The sequence below is a fragment of the Heterodontus francisci genome, chromosome 4, assembly GCF_036365525.1.
Source record: "Heterodontus francisci isolate sHetFra1 chromosome 4, sHetFra1.hap1, whole genome shotgun sequence".
Taxonomy (NCBI): Eukaryota; Metazoa; Chordata; class Chondrichthyes; order Heterodontiformes; family Heterodontidae; genus Heterodontus; species Heterodontus francisci.
The window spans coordinates 85948095-85969307 of NC_090374.1; the positions used below are offsets into that span (position 1 = coordinate 85948095).

At 39.1% G+C, this 21213-nt stretch overlaps 1 protein-coding gene and 1 pseudogene across 9 annotated transcripts in view; both read right to left on the reverse strand.

Annotated features, from left to right (window-relative positions):
* Positions 1 to 21213, reverse strand: part of fbxl17 (F-box and leucine-rich repeat protein 17) — an 878768-nt gene that overhangs the window by 737645 nt on the left and 119910 nt on the right. The window lies entirely within an intron of this gene.
* LOC137369481 (U2 spliceosomal RNA) lies at positions 186 to 294 on the reverse strand (annotated as a pseudogene).

Here is a 21213-nt window from a genome sequence, read left to right on the forward strand (position 1 = left end):
TGCTGGGGAAATCCTGCAGGCAGAAGACGTCCGTAGCTTGAAATCCACAGCAATCGAAGAGGATTTTCTTGATGAAGAAGGTGCGATCGACCGGTGCACCTCCTTCCTTGTCCTTCACGACCACCCGAACGGTGTTGCGCACTCCCTGGCCTGAAGCTCGAAGATTGGTTATAGCCATTTCACTCAAAGCCTACCCAGGATCAAAAGGCAATGATCATGGTCTCTTCTCAACCAAGTAACCACTGATAAGAACAGATACTACACTTGATCTTAGCCAAAAGGCCGAGAAGCGATGGCCATTTTCTCCTCAATTCCTTCTTGGATTCATTGGTGACCATCTTACATTAATGACCCCTAGTTTTGGAATTCTCTATGTCTGGCTTATCAAACCCTTTCATTATCTTAAAGACTCTGCTAGGTCACCCCTTAGTTTTCTCTTTCTAGTGAAAAGACCCTCAGCTGCTAATTCTTTCCAGATCATAGCTTCTCAGATATGGTATCATTCTTTTTAATCTGTATTTGCATCTTCTTTAGTGCCTCAATATGATTTAGTAATATGCAGATCAGAATGCTGCACAGTACTCAAAATGCGATCTAACTAATACTCAATATTAGTGTGAGACTTTTAGTACAAATCTAAATTTTTTCTTTACTTCTGTTCATCACAACACTAATATGAACAGCCACCTTGATTTTTGGCAGCAGCTTAAAGTGATAGAACTGTCTGCCAGATTGTACTAAATATGTGCCTACGTTAACCTGATATATCAGTGTCCCAGTACATCACATGCTGAATTTTTAAACAGCAGGAATCCATGAAGATACTTTATAACTACAAGCCATGAATACTGAACAAAGAAGCAATCAGAGTTAAAGTAGCTGGCAAATGAGCTATTAAATGTGCCGTTATCTCTTAATGGTTTGTAATTATTTCTCTAGTTGCCATCTAGTGTCAGCTTCACTGAACTGTTTTTAAAAAAATGTTTCTCTCCCAGTGCTCCTTCCAGAAAGGATTGCTCGACTCAGGAGCAAACAAGTAATGCTCAACTAACCCTTTAGCATGTGTGCTAACATCTGACCCTACAACGACAAAATAGGGATCGTCAAGAAAAATTTTGGGGCTTGCAATCTAAAAGCTTGTGACTTCAAATCCTAGTCTTAGATGATGTTCAAACTCAATCAAGAACATCTCGTTAGCTGTAAACTGAAATTCCTGTCATGAGAAAGGAAAAAAACATCTGAAAGCTTGACAGTGGGTACAAAACAATGGGAAAAAAAACTCCACAGGTGCTGCCCGATTTGCTGATTATTCCACCTTTTTTTGTTTTCATTCCAAATGGTTAACAGGGCCCTTGGCCATGTCCATCCCTTTTCCCTCTCTCCCACAACCTCAATAGGGATCCCCCTTGTCCTCACCTTCCACCTCACCAGCCTCTATGTTCAACAGATCATCCTCCACCAATTCCACCACCTCCAGCATGATGCTATTACCAAATACATCTTGCTCCCATTCCCTCCCCAACACCGTGATCCTCTATTCCATCATCCCCAACACGCTCCACCTTCCTGTGGCACCTTCCCAAGCAAGCGTAGAACATTCAAAACCTGCCCTTTCACCTCCTACCTTCCCACAATCCAAGGCCCTACACACTTTGCAGATGAAACAGAGCCATTTACTTGTACTTCTTTCAAATTAGCATACCTTACTCAATGCTCACCATGTCTTCTCCTCAACATGGGGAGACCAAACGCAAATCGGTTGATCGTTTTGTTGAACACTTCTATTAGGTCTGCGGGAGTAATCCTGAGCTTCCAGTTGCTTGCCATTTTAATTCGCCATCCTACTCCCAATATGGCCTCTCAGCCCTCAAACTTCTATTCCAATGAAATTCAACGGAAGGGCAAGGAATAGCACTTCATCTCTCAATTAGGCATCATGTTACAATTTTCCAGACTCAACATTGAGTTCAACAATTTTAGATTATAACCAGTGCTCTGATTTCTCTTGGACAGCAAGTTCTGGCAATGGTTCTGCAGTTGCTATTTACAGCTCCTCTAGACCCTTTTTTTTTTACTTATCCCATTACCATCTCTTTTGCCTTGCATCACCATTTTTGTCATTTAATCACTTCTGCCTTCACCCTATCACAGGCCTTATCTTTTGTTTTTTCTACCTGCCACCCCCTTCCCTGCCTCTGTATCCATTAAAAACATACAGCTCTAATTTTTCCCAGTTCCCAGCAAGGTCATCATCCTGAAAACGTAACCATTACTCTCGCCACAGATGCTGCCTGACCTACTGAGTATTTTCAGCAGTGTGTTCTTATTTTTTTAATATTTCCAGCAGTAATTTGCTGTTGAACAAAATAACCAATATGGATTGAAACTCTAGATCACAATTTTACAATACTTGGCTTTCCACTGAAAAGCTCTCTGTTTAAATTGTAGGGCTAGTTTCTTAAAATTGAATGCGCACTTAAAGACAAAAAAACAAGAGTATAATTAAATTTTTTAACTTGGGCTAGAATTGGTCAAATGCAAAGTCCTTCAGTACTGTAATGATCTTAACCTACTGATGATAAACCACTTCTGCATAATGGAATGGGAAGGATCATCTTTCAAAATAAAAAAGGAGAAAATAAGCAGTATAAGATACCAGCTGTAGTGTTAGCAAACAAGACGACTTCCAAGATAGACTAACAATGTAGACAAACACCGTGATCTTTAACAGTTCACATATGCAGCTCAAAAACTGTTTAGAGAATAGGGATGTTTAAGAAATGATAATCGATGGAAAAACAGTAAAACTCTCTACAGCAACAAAAACAAGAAATGCTGGATTCACTCAGCAGGTCTGGCAGCATCTGTGGAAAGAGAAGCAGAGTTAACGTTTCGGGTCAGTGACCCTTCTTCGGAACTGACAAATATTAGAAAAGTCACAGATTATAAACAAGTGAGGTGGGGGTTGGGCAAGAGATAACAAAGAAGGTGCAGATTGGACCAGGCCACATAGCTGACCAAAAGGTCACGGAGCAAAGGCAAACAATATGCTAATGGTGTGTTGAAAGACAAAGCATTAGTACAGATTAGGTGTGAATATACTGAATATTGAACATCAGCAAGTGCAAACCTGAAGAAAAACAACCTGAAAAAAAACAGTGGGTAAGCAAACTGAACAAACTAAGATGAAATGAAATAAATGCAAAAAAAGATTGTAAAAAATGTAAAAAGGAATGCAAAAAAAAAAGAAAAAATAACTAAAAATGACTAAAAATGAAAGTAAAGTGGGGGGCTGTCATGCTCTGAAATTATTGAACTCAATGTTCAGTCCGGCAGGCTGTAGTGTGCCTAATCGGTAGATGAGATGCTGTTCCTCGAGCTTGCGTTGATGTTCACTGGAACACTGCAGCAATCCCAGGACAGAGATGTGAGCATGAGAGCAGGGGGGAGTGTTGAAATGGCAAGCAACCGGAAGCTCAGGGTCCTGCTTGCGGACTGAGCGGAGATGTTCCGCAAAGCGGTCACCCAGTCTGCGCTTGGTCTCCCCAATGTAGAGGAGACCACACTGTGAGCAGCGAATACAGTATACTACATTGAAAGAAGTACAAGTAAATCGCTGCTTCACCTGAAAGGAGTGTTTGGGGCCTGGGATAGTGAGGAGAGAGGAGGAAAATGGGCAGGTATTACACCTCCTGCGATTGCAGGGGAAGGTGCCATGGGATGGGGACGAGGTGGTGGGGGTAATGGAGGAGTGGACCAGGGTGTCGCGGAGGGAACGATCCCTTCGGAATGCTGACAGGGGAAGGGAGGGGAAGATGCGACTGGCTACAGGTTACCCAATTACTTAGCTGGTTCAGGCCATGGTCAGTTGAACCCTGCAGGCAAGGAAGCTACCAAATTGATCCCTGCTCCATGCTGAGGTAGTTAATTTCAAATGGATTTGCAACAGGGGTGCACAGCTCGGCATCCCGACTGTTGAATTTTAAATTAAAAATACTTCTGTACTGCAATAGCCGTAAGTCATTTCCTCTATATTCTCCACACTGTGTTCTCCATAATTTATTGTTTTCTAATAGAATTCTGGGGTCTATATAACAAAAAGTACTTAAGAGCTTTAAATCCAATAAGTTAGGATATTCAACCACATAGGAGTGGAAGCATAGCCCATTTCATAAAACTGAGGATTAAAAACATTTTTTTTATTTGCTTTGTTAGATGTGCTGGCACATACAAATTTTTATGCAATGGATTTTGCTGAGCACTTTGCTAACATGCTATTAAAGTTTAAAATTTAATTCTAAAATGGGCAGGAAATATGATCAGCAGTATACAATTTCTTTCATCCTTTACCCCATGCAAATAAAGTAGGATGACTGGTGTTACTGATCCTGTATCTCATATGCATGGCTGCAAAGCGAGTGGAGCTGAATAAACAGAAAAATAATGTGCAAGAGAATGGCCTGGGAAAATGCACTCAAACTAAAGGAAATACTTAAATTTTACTAATCTTAAAATCATAGAACTAACCCTGATTAGTACACATTAAAACACAAAAGAGAGAAATTGTCACTGGGCAAGTTCTTTACAGAACATAAAAATCAATCAATACAATTAGAAACAGTTTAATAGACAATTAGAAGAAAACAATGCTATTTTTGTCGTCAATTCACATTTCAATCAACTGGGCTGCAACTTATGCAAAGCATACTGTAAATCTGTCGACTATTTTATTCAGATCTATCAGGCTCCAGAAATAAATGCATGCATTAAAAATAATGCAGATACATAAACAGCAAAATAATATGGATGAACCAATCATTTCTACAGTCAAAACAACGTTTTGTCATGATTTTACTTGGATTAAGACTTTTTAAAAAGTTACTCTCTTTCGGAAATTATGGCTATCCATTTATCTGATCTGGTCGTATGCGTCCAGTCCTGGAGTATTAATGGGACCCAGAGTGTCATAATGACCTCAGCTCATGTAATAACATTTGCAAATCAGCCATACTCATTTGTTGGAAAGTATTACAAAATATCCATCTCTCAAACCGAATTACAATGTCAGATTTTCAGACCAGATTACAACACTACACCAGTTGTTTTAAGCTTCGAGACTGCCCTCACATACAACATTGATAAGCACAGTTTTACTCTGAAAATTGGCCATGTTATTTATTTTAATACCTTGCTTTTTAATCGCTTAACGTAATTTGATACGTTTTCTAATGTTAAAAAAAACTTCATATTCTGCACTTCGATTGTTTAAGTATATCTGATGTACTTAAACAATCGAAGTGCAGAATATGAAGTTTTTTTTAACATTAGAAAACATATCAAAGATAGAGATGATTTCACCTTTAGTCCCACAATTCCAACTTCTATCTTAAATGCAATTGACAAAATGAATCAAAACATATTACAGAAATTAATGGAACCTTTTTCATACTGCTATGAGTGACATTATAGAGCCATGTCGTCATAGCGTCATTACAGCACAGGAGGCAGCCATTCGAGTCCATGCCGGTTCTCTGTAGATGAATCCAATCAGTCCCATTCTCACCCCCACCCCCTCAATCCCATAGCCCTGCAATTTTATTTCTTTTAAGTGCCCATCTAATTCCCTTTTGAAATCATTCCTCGTCTCCGCTTCCACCACTCTCGTAGGCAGAGTGTTCCAGGTCACTATCACTCGCTGCTTAAAAAAGTTCTTTCCAAATCCCATTATCTCTTGCCCAATACTTTACCTGTGTCCTCTAATCCTTGTACCATCAGTTAATGAAAACAGCTTTTCTTTTTCTACCTTATCTAAACCTGTCATGATCTTGTACACCTACATCAAATCTCCCCTCAATCTCCTTTGTTCCAAGGAGAACAAGCCCAACTTCTCCAACCTAACCTTGTAACTAAAATCCCCCATCTCTGGAAGTATTCTGCTAAATCTCCTCCGCACCATCTCAAGGACCCTCATATCCTTCCGAAAGTGTGCTGGCCAGAACTGGACACAAAATTCTAGTTGTGGCCTAACCAGAGCTTTATAAAGGTTCAGCATAACTTCCCTGCTTTTGTACTCTATGCCTCAATTTATGAAGCTCAAGATCTCATCTGCTTAGCTAACTGCTCTCTGAATATGTTCTGCCACCTTCAAAAGATGCACACTCTTTAGAACTGTGCTATTAAGCCTATATTGCTTCTCCCAATCCCTTCTGCCAAAATGCATCACCTCACACTTGTCTGTGTTAAATTTCATCTGCCACTTCTCTGCCCATTCTGCTTAACTGCCTCTGTCCTGTTGCAGTCGCTTGCCACCATCCTCACTGTCTGCCACACCTCCAAGTTTAGCACCATCAGCAAATTTTTTAATTTTACTCTGTATACCATGAGCCAAGTCATATATCAATAAAACAGTGTGCCTAGCATTGACCCTTGGGGAACACCACTGTCTACTATCCTCCAGTCTGAAAGCAAGAACATCTCACTGGTGCAATTGTAAACACTCTTCTGATACTAGCATTTAAGATTATAGTTGGGATAATTATTAACACAAGATGTCAAGTCTGGCATGCACAGTCGAAACAATGTCATGTTGGCTAACAGCTGCATCTAGCACCCTAATATACCCTCAGGTACACAACAACAGTTGATCACTGTGAGAACAAGTGTTGAAAGTGAATATTACATTTGATTAAATCTTTGAGCTTCTTAAATCAACACTAAGTTTCAAACATATTTCTGGATTAAGCAGTATACAATTACAAACTTTTAAAGACTCAACACATCTCTAAAAATACAAGTTCTATAGTTCCACTTATTTCTGTAATTCTATTTGATAATATAAAGCAACCAGTATGTAGGTTCAAAAATTCTATGACAGAAAGCAGGCAATTCTCAAAGGGAACATGAATGGCTTCAGTAATTTACCAATTGCCTACGAATGGCTACAATTACCGACAAATAACTGAAAAAATTGTAAAATGCAAACCAACAGTTGCAGTCAGATGTACAAAGTTATAAGACATTCCCAGTAGTGCTATATTTTCATAATATACTGAAATAACATTAATTGTACACTTTCCTGAAAAATTACATTCCATTTTTCAAATAAAAGGCTTAAAAGCTTTTAATGCTTATTAATCAAATAATGTATCTCTAGAGTAAGGAATAAAAATGGATACCTAGAGGTGATTGAATCAAGTAGCTCAAAGTATATCCTGAACTGGAAGTGAAGCTGACACTGGAACCACAAGTTAGATTACATCTTTTTTATTTACTTTTATTATTAGAACATAGAACATACAGCACAGAACAGGCCCTTCGGCCCACAATGTTGTGCCGATCCTTTGTCCTCTGTCAAGGACAATTTAATCTATACCCCATCATTCTCCTTTATCCATATACCTATCCAAAAGCCTTTTGAAAGTCCCTAAAGTTTCTGACTCAACAACTTCCCCGGGCAAGGCATTCCATGCCTCGACCACTCTCTGGGTAAAGAACCTTCCCCTGACATCCCCCTTATATCTCCCACCCTTCACCTTAAATTTATGACCCCTTGTAACGCTTTGCTCCACCCGGGGAAAAAGTTTCTGACTGTCTACCCTATCTATTCCCCTGATCATCTTATAAACCTCTATCATGTCACCCCTCATCCTTCTCCTTTCTAATGAGAAATTATTTATGTACAAGAGCTTTATTCTGTTTTTTCTGTAGACGGTTATGAAGAATCAATGCACTCCTCGTTCCTAATGTGTGACAGCATTCACCTATGATCAGGAATCGTGACTTGAATGCTGCAGGTATATGAGTAACCATAAGTAGCTATGCACTGGAAAATTCTAAGCAACATACATCATAAAGTGAATGAAAAATAATACAATTATTAAACAATTCTCATTTCAGTACAGTGCAAATTCATAACACTTTTAATCTTTATAGTTTCCACTTAAATAAGATAAAGATTTGTTTCAAGAAAAGTTGAATTTCTTAGTGGAATTGCAGCATAAAATATGGAGCTAGTTATGAACTGCAGCACAACCTTAATAGCGCAATATATTCAAAAGATTTAATTCTCCTGCGGATAATAGCAAACAAGAAACCATGTTAGGTGTTCAAAGTGGTGCTACAAAATATTTGTTTCTACATCTTCTCCAAATTCAGCCACAAAGTATCAAAATTAATAAATTAAGGCAGTCCAACTACCAACATTTTATATTAGAACCATATATACCATTCTGTAAATGCAGACATACTTCACACACGTTTTTTTTTAAACTATAAAATCAACTTCCAGTTACTGAAGCTGTCTCATTTGCAATTTTTAGCAACTAAAAATATTTCGCCCAGGTGTCTCCATATACTGTCCAACACATCCATTCCTACACTGCACAACTCTAAAGGTTTTCAATACATTACAGTGAATTCTATTCCAGCAAAGAAACTCCATTAACCAAAAATGAAGAATATGGAAGATTTTTATTTTTAAACGAATGGAAACTTCACCTAGTTTTTACAATTTGGTAACAAAAACTGAAATTGGAAGTTCTCACTGACCTTGCTCATGCCCAACTGAAAAATCAGATGCAGTGACTTTTCAAAACATTAATAGATAAGATTTATTAATACTTTCTTTAGATGTAGTCACAGGAGGTAATGCATTCTAACATTACACTGACTGTGGGGAACCAAGAACTTTGAAACACAAAACCCTCAATGTAACTTCCTGTTGAGTTACAACAGCTCAGAAACCACCCAGTCACAGTTTGCACTCTTGCTCCACTTGACATGGACTGTACATCAAAGTACATCAACACAATCTAATGACTGAGGCCTTTTTCCCTTCAGACAGGTGTTGAGGACAGAGAGAAAAGCTTCTTCAACAGACCTTTGCCTTGTTTGATCACTGGATACTTTTGATCTGTCGCTGGCCAAGGTTACGTAATGACTTCCCTATTCCAAACCTTTCCCTTATGTGTCAGGTAGAATAAAGACCATCAAACAGAGTCCGACACGGACGATGGGGCCATGACGTGCAGTTCCAAAGGAATAGCCTTCAGCTCCCATAATTTCCAATTCAATTTATTTTGTTATGGGATGTCAGGCTGGAGCACATACAGCATAAAAAAGGATTATACTGACTATAATGCCAGGTCCTCTTTTGTATTTGCCTCTTTTCTTTTCAACACTCACAGCTCTTAAAATCCTGTTAACCCAATCGTGACTGCAGTTTGACAATTATTCTTCATGTACAATGCATAACTTTCTCAAAAATTCCAATTGACAAAGACCATTTTACATCGTGTGATACAACAACAAAGCTTTCTAAAATGTTGCAAACTAGCAACAAAAGGTTTTTGCGGAAATTTTCTGGCAGACACCAAAGTGCAGAAGCAAGGTTTTTGGGTCAATAGATCAACAACAATACTGTTTATCCATGGTACGTTTTTCAATGGAAGGCCATACACCTAATTCAGCTTTATTTCCCAATTTCCAAATCTTAACAAAACATTGTTTTTAAACCTCAAAAGATCTGTCTGCAGCTGGAGTCTAATCACTAAACATTCAACACTTCACACCACATGTTTTTCTGCCTTGAGCTGAATTTGACATGCTGTATAGAAACAGTGTTCACCCAGAAAAATCAAGCTGTGATAAATGCGTCAGATTATTCAACACAAATTTTGCGGGAAGCGAGGATCAACCACTTTAATCTGTTACATATTGCTGGAACAGTGTTCGAAACAATTCAATTATCGTTACATAATTTTTTTAAATGTTCTGTTTTGGAAGGAAGCAACGAGAAACTGTAAATAACCAAATAAAAAGTATCCCAACTTATCTAATTCATTGTCCTTCATCACAACAAGAAATATTTAATGTTCTTCTTGATAGAGTAACCACGTGAGATGTAGCACAGCAAATTTTAAACAAATACAAATCACTGAATGACCACAGATTTTATTTCCCTATTTGGAAAAATAATGCATTCGTTCGGTATATATAATTAAAATATTTATGCTACACAAGTTTTAAAGGGTGGAAAATATTTCTATCTCAATTCAACTTCAGAAATACAAAGTATAAACAGAATATGACTACAGTTGAGTACAATAGCAAAGTTCCAGGAATATATAGTGTTACGACTTGATGAGAAAGGTGTCTCGGGGTTCCTCTCAACCTTCACCTGGTCTTACCCTAACAGGGTTTAATTTTAAACACAGTGTGTTTTTTACTCACCCTTGGTGCATCCTTGTTCACCGCTTTTCAATTGTAAGGCAAAGAAACCAAGACAAACCAGAAGAAAAGTTGAAATTTATTCAACTTAAACTCACGGATACATGATGCACCCATGCTAGCACGCATAGAGACAGAAAAGAGAAGAAAAATAAAGTGGAAAAGTTTGATTCAATATTTGAAGAGTTTTTGTTACGGTTCTTTGAGCTCACTGCAGAGTCCTTGATTGTAGGTAGATCTCGCTTTTCGTTGGGGCCCAGTATTCTTCTTAAACCTTGTTCGCTGTTGGAGACTTTTCTCTCTTAGGGTTCATGTGTCTTCAGTGGATTCAGAGGTTTGTGAGAAAGAGATGGGAGCAGACAGGAGAGTTCTTCTCAGTCCAGGAGCAAACAGTCTTTTCCAGTTCAAACTCTGTGGCAAGTTCAAAAAACCCTGGAACAGCCAGTTAGTCATGTGACCAGCTGGTCCAATCAGTCCTGGCCCCACTGGATTGCACCACCCCAGCAGGCCCTGGAATGCGTTTCCCCACCCCCTCATTATCCAGTGATCAACATCCATTGTGGGTTGAATGTGTCAGGGGATGGTCCTTTGTCTACACAAGCACCGTCTGTTGGTATGCAAATGTTTTTTTCCAGCCATGGCTGATCTGTTCAACAAGTCATTTTCTAGCTCCAGCAACAGTTAAAAATCAATGTTCATATGACAAAACCAAGGTGCCTCATTCTCGGCAGATGGGGGCCTGCATACAATAGGAAATTCATACACAAATTGTGCATTTATTTCATGAAGACAACATTACACATCAATATGATGTATTTGCTTCTATATTACTGTTATAGGCCCACTCGTAAAGCCCAAACAAATTTATTTTTAAATCTTGAATTTGCTCCACTGCTCAAAGCTGGTCATTCTCTCAAATTAGCCAGTTCCAGAAGAGGAAGGAAAAAAGAAACATGAAAAATAACAGTAATATCTTCATTTTCTGCTTGAACCCATCAGACGGAGTATTGGGTTACCACATTCAACATTCCATTGAGGGTCCTAATTAGCAAACGGTAGTGGGTTCTGCTTTTATTTGAACATCTCTGGCGTTCCAATCCAAGTTAATGTTTTCCCTTGTTTCATTTCTGAATACAGTGAATGCAAGTCCCAGTTAGAGAAAAGAGGAATTTTCATGTTCATTCTCAACTGCTGACTAACATTTCCTGCATCTGATAGCAAGACACAGTAAAATTTTGAGTGCTGTGAACTCTACTCCCAGCTTGAGAGAACACAGGAGCACCAACTGCTGCACAAGGAATGAAGGATGAGGAAACAAAATTATGTCAATAAAATATTAAAGTACACACAAGAAATAAAGAAATACTAGAAGTAATAAAGCATGATAAAGAAACAGTAAAAAAAATTGCAAAAGAAGAAACAGCAACTTCAAGATAAAAGAAATCATACCAAGATTAAAAGCAAGATTTAGAAATATGAGCAATAACGAAAAGAATGCTCATTCCACAATGTGGCATAAATCATTCAGAAACCGGTCAAAATAGGTGATCTGTGTCATTTATTTTGAGGGTATGATGGGCCCTTTATTTTCCCTCCAAGTCTCATCTTTTTAGGTCACATTAGCTGCAGGCTAGAAAGTGAGCAGGAGCCTGCTCCTAAACCTTTACCACTGCTGTTGAAGAAGTCAGTCAGAGGAATGTCAAAGTGGCCCAGAGATGATATTTGTTATAATTTCCCACTTAATTACCCCATTATCCTCCATTCTGGAGACAGAATGGATTCAGTCGTGTATTCTGCCAGTTACTAATTTTCGACGGCTTTAAGAGATCCCAAATGGCATCCTGCACCAAAACTGATGCAATTGTGCAGGAATTCTTATGAAATTGCTAACTGATGAGCAAGTTAATAATAGTTGGACATGAATCAAATGATTCCCTACAGAGAAAAATGTGGGTGGAGGAATGCTTTACATTGAAACTGTTCTTTATTCCCTTCAAAACTTCCACATCAGAACAGGAATAGGCCATTCAGCCTGTGCCACCATTCAAATCAGATCATCACAGATCTGTTCTTCAATTCCACTTACATGCCTTTGTTAAATATCCCTAGAGACCCATATCCAACGAAATTTATTGATCTCAGCCTTAAAAATTTCAATTGACCCAGCATCCAAAGCCTTTCTGGGGGGAGCCAATTCCACATTTCCAATAACTTTTTTGTGAATAAGTACTGCTTTATTTCACTCCGCAATCACCTAGCTGTAATTTTATTCTACCCTCTTGCTCTGCATTCCCAAGGATTGAGTTTCTCCACATCTACCAATCAACTCTTTTAATCATTTGAATATCTCGATTGGCTCACCATCAGTTTTCTAATTCCACAGGAATACAAGCAAAGCTTATGCAACCTGTCTGCATAATTTTACCCTTATGGCCCTAGTATCATTCTGGTCACCTGCGCAGTACTCCTTCCAAGGCCAATATATCTTTCTCAAGGTTCCATACAGAACTGTTAACACAGTACTCCAGATGGCGACACTATTAAACTGAAGCATCACTTCCTCACTTTTGAATTCTAACCCCCTTAAGGAACCAAACATTGTAAGAAACAAAAACAAGAAATGCTGGAATCACTCAGCAGGTCTGGCAGCATCTGTGGAAAGAGAAGCAGAGTTAACGTTTCGGGTCAGTGACCCTTCTTCGGAACTGACAAATATTAGAAAAGTCACAGATTATAAGCAAGTGAGGTGGGGGTGGGGCAAGAGATAACAAAGGAAAAGGTGCAGATTGGACCAGGCCACATAGCTGACCAAAAGGACACAGAGCAAAGGCAAACAATATGTTTATGGTGTGTTGAAAGACAAAGCATTAGTACAGATTAGGTGTGAATACACTGAATATTGAACAGCAGCAAGTGCAAACCTGAAAAAAAGTGGGTAAGCAAACTGAACAAACTAAGATGAAATGAAATAAATGCAAAAAAAGACTGTAAAAAATGTAAAAAAGAATGTAAAAAAAACGAAGAAAAAATAACTCAGTCCAGGACCCTGAGCTTCCGGTTGCTTGCCATTTCAACACTCCCCCCTGCTCTCATGCTCACATCTCTGTCCTGGGATTGCTGCAGTGTTCCAGTGAACATCAACGCAAGCTCCAGAAACAGCATCTCATCTACCGATTAGGCACACTACAGCCTCCTGGACTGAACATCGAGTTCAATAAGTTCAGAGCATGACAGCCCCCCATTTTACTTCCTTTTTTTTTTACATTCTTTTTTACAATTTTTTTTGCATTTATTTCTTTCATCTTAGTTTGTTCAGTTTGCTTACCCACTGTTTTTTTCAGGTTTTTTTTCAGGTTTGCACTTGCTGCTGTTCAATATTCAGTGTATTCACACCTAATCTGTACTAATGCTTTGTCTTTCAACACACCATTAACATATTGTTAGCCTTTGCTCCGTGACCTTTTGGTCAGCTATGTGGCCTGGTCCAATCTGCACCTTCTCCTTTGTTATTTCTTGCCCCACCCCCACCTCACTTGCTTATAATCTGTGACTTTTCTAATATTTGTCAGCTCCGAAGAAGGGTCACTGACCCGAAACGTTAACTCTGCTTCTCTTTCCACAGATGCTGCCAGACCTGCTGAGTGATTCCAGCATTTCTTGTTTTTGTTTCAGATTTCCAGCATCCGCAGTATTTTGCTTTTATTCAAACATTGTATGATCCTTTTTCATTACTTTTTATACCTGTGCTCTAGTTTTTAGTCATTTGTGTACACAGACAGCTAAACCCCTTTGTTCCTCTACCGTTCCTAGTCTCCTGCCATAAAGAAAATACTCCAATTGTTTTTTCTCAGATTCAAAGAAGATGATCTCACACTTCCCCACAATGAACACCACCTAGCATAGTTTTATCCACTCACTTAGTCTGTCTACATCCCTTTGCAATTCCCTGCTCCCATCTACACAACTTACTGTGCAGCCTATCTTACTATCATCTGCAAACTTGGATATGCAACTTGTTAATTGTGTACCAATTGTTTAATTGCGGGAGGAGGGTGTTAATTAGGGTCTTACTTGAGCACTTATAAGACGACACTTAGAGACTGGTGGAGGTTTTGAGTGAGGATCTACATGTTTGTAATCCTTTTTACTCTGTACAATAAATGTGAAACTGAGCAAAGGTAAGCTCCAACACCATCCTTCCACAACAAGCTTTTGAGAATTTAATACAACTGACTATTCTTTACAACCAAGTTATCAATACATCTGTCAAAAAGCTCAAACCCCAGTAGAGATCCCTCGCAAACACCATGAGCTGGATTTTACCAGGCCCCGACATCAGAGGTTGTGGTGGGTGGGGTGGGGGCAAAAAATTCTTCCGGGACAGGATCGCCTTAACCCCAGACGCAGAAAGGCCCCACCACATTTTACTGGCGGCGGCGAGGCCTCGGTGCAGCACCACACACCCCTTGCCACTCGGCAGCGGGGCATTCATTTTAATATTAAAATTAATTTACAAACATGCAAATAAACTTAGCTAGTCCCGACAGCCATCCCAAGCCAATATTCTGACTGCCAGCCAGAACTCCCACGCCTTCGGATGTCCACACGAACATCCGAGGCATGACACTGGTGGGGAGGGGAAGCAGTGAAACTTTCAGGGCTGGGGGGGAGGGGAGAAACGGTTAAAACTGATTCAATTGGCTGAGGGTATGGTTGTAAGGGGATGAAGAGCAAAGCGTGCAAAGTTTGGGGTTGAAAGGTGGAGACCAGTTAAAAAAAATATTTTTCAGGGTGAAAGGGCAATCAGAATATTGTTTCAACATTGTGGGGGTGGAAGAGGGGCTTCGATGTGTAATGAACTGATTTTATTCAAAAAAAAAAGGCGAGGGTGTCTTTAAAAATTCAAATAATCTGTCAGGGCTTGAAACCCTTTAAAAATTGCGCCAGCGCCAGACACCGTTGCCGGGGAAGGAGCAGCTGCCCCCTCTACGTCATCATGGGGGCTCAGCGACGGCGGATCCACGCGGGTAGACCGTCAACTTCCAAGAGCGCCACAATTTGCAGCGCCCTCATAAAATTCAGCTCCATTTGTTACATCCTGCTAAAAAAAAGTACCTACATTGCTCTAATGGTGGCTAAAATGCAAAAAAGTTTTCAAGTTATTAATCTGACAAAAGGGATGCAACTCAAATTTGGGAAAATGAGGGCAAATGTTGGAAGTGTAATTTTAAAAGCCTTCCATTGTTTGAACTACATAACAACATGACTACAGTTTAAGATAGAGTCATTCCCACCTTATATTATGGCAACTAGCCAATGGCAATCACCCATCACCACCACCCATGATAATCCTCTTTCATAAATTTATACACCCCTTCCCCCACCCACCATTCTCCTACTGTTGGAAGTGCCTTCTTTTGGATGAGACATTAAACCTCGTAGGTAGATGTAAAAGATCCGAAGAGACTATTCTAAACAAGAGCAGCAGAGTTATCCCTGGTGTCCTGGACAATATTTATCCCTCAAGCAACATCACAAAAGCAGATTATCTGGTCATTATCACGTTGCTGTTTGTGGGGCCTGGCTGTGCGCAAAATGGCTGCCATGTTTCCTACATTGCAACAGTGACTACACTTCAAAAGTACTTCATTGATTGTAAAGTGCTTTGGATGTCATGTGGTCATTAAAGGCACAATATATCATACGAACATATGAATTAGGAGCAGGAGTAGGCCACTCGAGCCCTCAAGCCCTCTGCGCCGTTCAATAAGTTCATGGCTGAACTGATTACTCCATATTTTCACCTACCTCCGATAACCCTCCACCCCCTTGCTCGATACCAGTGCAAATATTCATTTTTTCCCCCTTTTTCCTCAATCTTGTGCTGATTCTGCATCTATCAGTTCTTTCAGCACTTTAAGACTAGTTACTTATTAAGCAATAATCATGTTTCTGTACTTCATTATTTTATGTTGTGCAGTCTGTTACACCAGCAATTTTGCATTAATTAGTACTCTACCATTTTGTTAATTGCTTAAATATAAAACAGCGTGAAAGCATGCATTGGCTGGAACTTCAAATATCCTATTGCCCAAAATTTGGAAATTTCAATGCAAGAAGACTGAGAAGGGGAGAATCTATGCTCTCTGAACACTGAAATTAAGGTCAGGTACAACCACAAGAACTTTGCAAGCTAGGTTTCCTGATGCATGCGATTTACAATTCTTGTGTTCTCAGTGACAGACTATCCCCTACAGGGATCACATTCAGCTTTGATCCAGTCCTAGTTTCAACCCTAAATTTACAGCGCCAGTTTACTATCGAGACAAAAACAGAATTGCTTTGCGTCAATGCCAAACATGCAACATGAATGTACCTTTAAAAAAAACATTTTTTGTGCTTTATTCTGAGATTTGCTTCCATACATTTTGTCGCAGAAAAGCAGGAACAGATTACCTGCTCCTAGATATCAGCCAATTTGTTCTCTGACCAGTTGCTAGGAAACGTGCAAGAGTGGCCGAGATTGTAAAGCAGCAAGTGAAAAACTGTGGGGACTAACTTGCATCTCTTCACCCCAGCATACAAATTTGAACAAGAACACCTAATTATTTACAAACCAGTTCCAAATTTTATAACAAAGTTCATGGCTGGTGTTTTCCTTTTAGATTCTGTTATATCAACAGCACTTTAGGCAAAAGTAATACTTTGGCACCAGAGTGGCACGGAGCATCAGTGAGCGAACACTCAATGCTCTGGAACAAGGACACACAGATTCAAAACCAATCAGTTCGTAATTAGAGCAGTGTTGTGCGAGGGGGTGGAACAAAGATGCAGCATGTCCCAGGAAAAGGAAAATTGCAGAGATTACAATCTAATCTGTCCTGAAGAGCAATTATATGGGTCGTACGCAGCAATGGTGCAGGCTACAACCCCAAACTCTATGCTGCAGATAAGTCAGGCTGGACAGGTTTCTTTTTGAAAAACCAAGGTAAAACAGTCAAAACCTAGCACTCAGGATACCATTAAGATGGAAAACGGTATAAATGAGGTTATTAAAAAAAGGAAACTGTAACGGTTCTTAATTATAAAATAGAAGGAAAAGGAAGAGCATGGAAAATTGGATACTTGGAATTTAGAATAATCAGAAGAGGCAGTTCAGATGATTATTGACTGTATGAATAGAGAAAGACAAGATAGGCCATGTGGTGCATTTGTGTGTGAAATATTGTTGACAGATAAGACAAAAAGGTTCAGTGGCAATAGATCAGATATCAAAGCAAACTGAAACTTATTTTTTAAGTCCTGTCTAGGAGTGGGAGAGAAGTCAAATTGCAGCCTTTTGAAATATAGGGTGCAGATTAAACATAGGGAAAAAGTGGTGAAAACTAAGACTAAACTATTCCATTCAAAAAATGTCTTGAACATGTTTAAAGCATTATTACATATTTTTTAATTTGCTGTCCCCCTGACAAATTAGATTTAAAAGTTTAGTTTATTAAAAATACAAATCTTTTGTATTTATAACAGACACTGTATTGCACAGAATTTATTTTAAGAGCTTTCCGATGGTTCAATTGTAAATGCACAATTCTGAGTAACATAGGTAACAAGGGTAGCAGGATGGATCTCCCATTTTTACTGAGTTAGACCAGCTCCTAAAGTTGGAAGATGCTGCAACTGATCTTCATAGCCCTGAATCACGGGAGAGAAAAAAAGAAATAGATTGGCCAGGGTTTCTGCTTCTCACCACCCTTCGGTGACCGCGACTATAAGTGCACCTATCAGGATGTTGCAATAATATAGAATCTGACTTCATTGCGATTGCCACCCCATGATCAAAAGGACTGTTAAAGTTCTGTGGAGCCAGCAGTGATTAAGCACCAGGCTGGCCCATGACACCAGCTCACGCTGAATGCAGCCCACCTTAGTGGCTTCAAAAAGGGAGTGAGGCATTCATTGATCAAAAGAATTCAATTCAATTAGCAAATATCGTTTTTTAAAAATTGGAATGCTGGGAGCAGAAATCACCAACACCTCTGTTCACAGTCTGCATACCAGATCACTCTCAGTGCTACCAGCACCAATATTTGGCTTAGCAATCAATCAAGAAATGGAGGTGCTAACACAAGATTATAGACAGAAACTTATTTTTGAAGTTTCTATCCTTAATGCTTCAATATTACAAATGAAACACATGTTCACAACCCTTCTGGACAATGGGTAACTGAACTCTGGTCTGAGGGATTATCACATTTAACACAGCTACTCAACATCACATAAAGACACTGAAAAATAAATTATTTCTTTGATATAAAGTAGCAATTTCCAGATTTCTTTCTGAAGTTAGGGAGGGAGTACATAATTGTATTCTCAGATCTTGTAGGAAAAATTCAAAAAGACAAGGATTTGTTTATTTCCGGCTTAGCCAATACTATGGAGGAAAGTAGGTAATTTATACATTTAAAGTCCCAAATGTCCATTCTTTTTTTCCTACTTGTCCCACAAGTAAATAGGCGATTAAAATAGGAGACAAGACCTACATCAAAATGGGCAAAGGGATTTTAACATCCCCTCTAAACATTTGCGAATTGCAAACATATCTTTATTTTTAAAACAGCAACTAAGTTAAGGACTTATTAAAATCTACTTCAGCCTTTAAAGTGACCTGTACGAGCTTTATGTAAAAGTAAAATCTTCATCCTAACCACTTCATACAATCCTACTTGCAAAAATTTAAAGGATGTGCACGATATACAATATTAGGCTGGATAAACTAACATCTGAACCTTTTTTAAAAAAAAAAATTACAATTTACAGGGGTATGTCTGCTGCTACCTTGAGTGGCTCCAAAATCTAGCACACCCTCACCACGGACACTGGCTAAATGATATGACATGCAGGAGCAAACATGCAGCTGCAGAAGGGGATTAAATGTTTATAGACATAACATAGGGCATGACACCCGTTTCTGTCGAGAGCATTGAAGAGAATGATTGCATTCGCAGCACGAAATGGGATCATTCAAACTGCTGAGTCTGTGTCAATACTAGCTATTCAACTGGAGCGCTCTCATTTTAACCCATTTCCCTAACCTATTATGTATAAAGAGATATGGAGAAAAACAAAACACACACACACAAACTTGGAGAGGATGGTTGTGTAAACTTCATTATTTAAAGCAGAAAGTTTGTTTTAAAATAACAGAACTGCAACAGCTGGAACATATAATTGAAATGACTGTACAAATACAAAACTGCTTGTATTTGAAAATGTAATGTACTTCAGGAGAAGATCAATGTTTAGAATTAGGAAATACTTCCAAGCGGTGTTCTGATATATTTCTTAAGTGGTTCACCCTCATTATGGACTCATATACTACAGAGGCAGATTTATTTTCAGGAGAACAAAAGGTTAACAAACACAGTTCAAGTGGTTCAAACTCACATCACGATCTCAGTAAGTTCCAGCAGATCTTCACACACGAGCTTTTACTGAATGAAAAACATTACGAATAATTCCTCTGGGACGGGGGGTGGGAACTGACTAAGGAAGGGTTTGTGGAATGCTATAGTGGTTCTTATAGTGTGTTGACCAGAAAAAAAATATTGATTTTAGCCTCGGTCAGCTGACCCACTTCATTCTCTTCAAATGAAAGTTGCTGAGATGGAAAACCAACAGACTCTTCAACTGAGTTCTGACCATCTTTCCTTGGAACACAATGCATGACAATTTTGGCTATTGGCTCACAGACAGACCCAATAACAAGCCTGCAAAAGCGGCACAAAATGAGGTCAACTTCCACATTCTGTTCCCCCTTTGTATATATGAAAGTAACAAGGTGCAGGCACAATGAGCTGAATGGTTCCTTCTTTGCTGTGAAATCCATGATTTTATTTTATGCTTTCAACTGCATTAACAGACTAAAACAGGGTCTGTGCCCTATTATCTACACAACAGCAGTCACATAAAATATTTTAAGAAAAATGAAGTGTAGTGTCCATAAACAATATTCCCTTCAGTAGCAGAATACCGTTAATTTTCATTGCAATCTCATGGATCAGATCTTTATCGAGTGAAAGATTAAACTTCTTTTCTGATTGAGACACCTTGAGTTGGGACTTGCTTCAAAGAGAGGTTCAATGATTTTTATGTTGCTTGTATAAACTCTGAAGAGAATGCTTGTTCAGCACTTGCTGTTCCCAATCTGTCAATGGATGAAACAGCAAAAAGTAACATAGAAATAAAACGGAAAATGTTTTATGATTAGCAACTGAAAAAAATTCAAGTGTGACCCTTCATCAGAAATAAGTAAATATAGTAAAATCTGGTCATATCATTTCAGTTTACAGAGGGCTGCAACTGACATATGTGGGAGATTGAGCTCTAATTTTAAATTTGCTGCCTTCTCCTCAGAGAGGAAGAAAGAGAAAGGGAGAGAGACAGCAGGATTAATGCCTCTGGCTGGTCAGTCTAGAACCAGGGGATGCAGTCTCAGAAGAAGGGGCAGGCCATTTAAGACTGAGATCAGGAGGAATTTCTTTACGCGGAGGGTGGCGAATCTTTGGAATTCTCTATCACTTGAATCCCCACAAAGAAACCCAGACAAACTGTGGTTGTGTCAGCCGTGGCTCAGCGGGTAGCACACTCATCTGAGTCACAAGGTTTTGGGTTCAAGTAATACTCCAAGACTTGAGCACAAAAATCAAGGATGACACTCCAGTGCAGTACTGAGGGAGTGCTGCACTGTCAGAGGTGCCGTTTTACAGCTGAGATGTTAAACCAAGGTCCCATCTGTCTGCTCGGATGGATGTAAAAGATCCCATGGCCCTGTTTTAAAAAAAACAGGGGAGTTATGCCTGGTGTCCTAGCCAATATATATCCCTCAAACAGCAGCAAAAGAACAGATTCGCTGGTCATCATCATGTTGCTGTTTGTGGGAGCTTGCTCTGCACAAAATTGGTCGTCACATTTCCTACATTACAACAA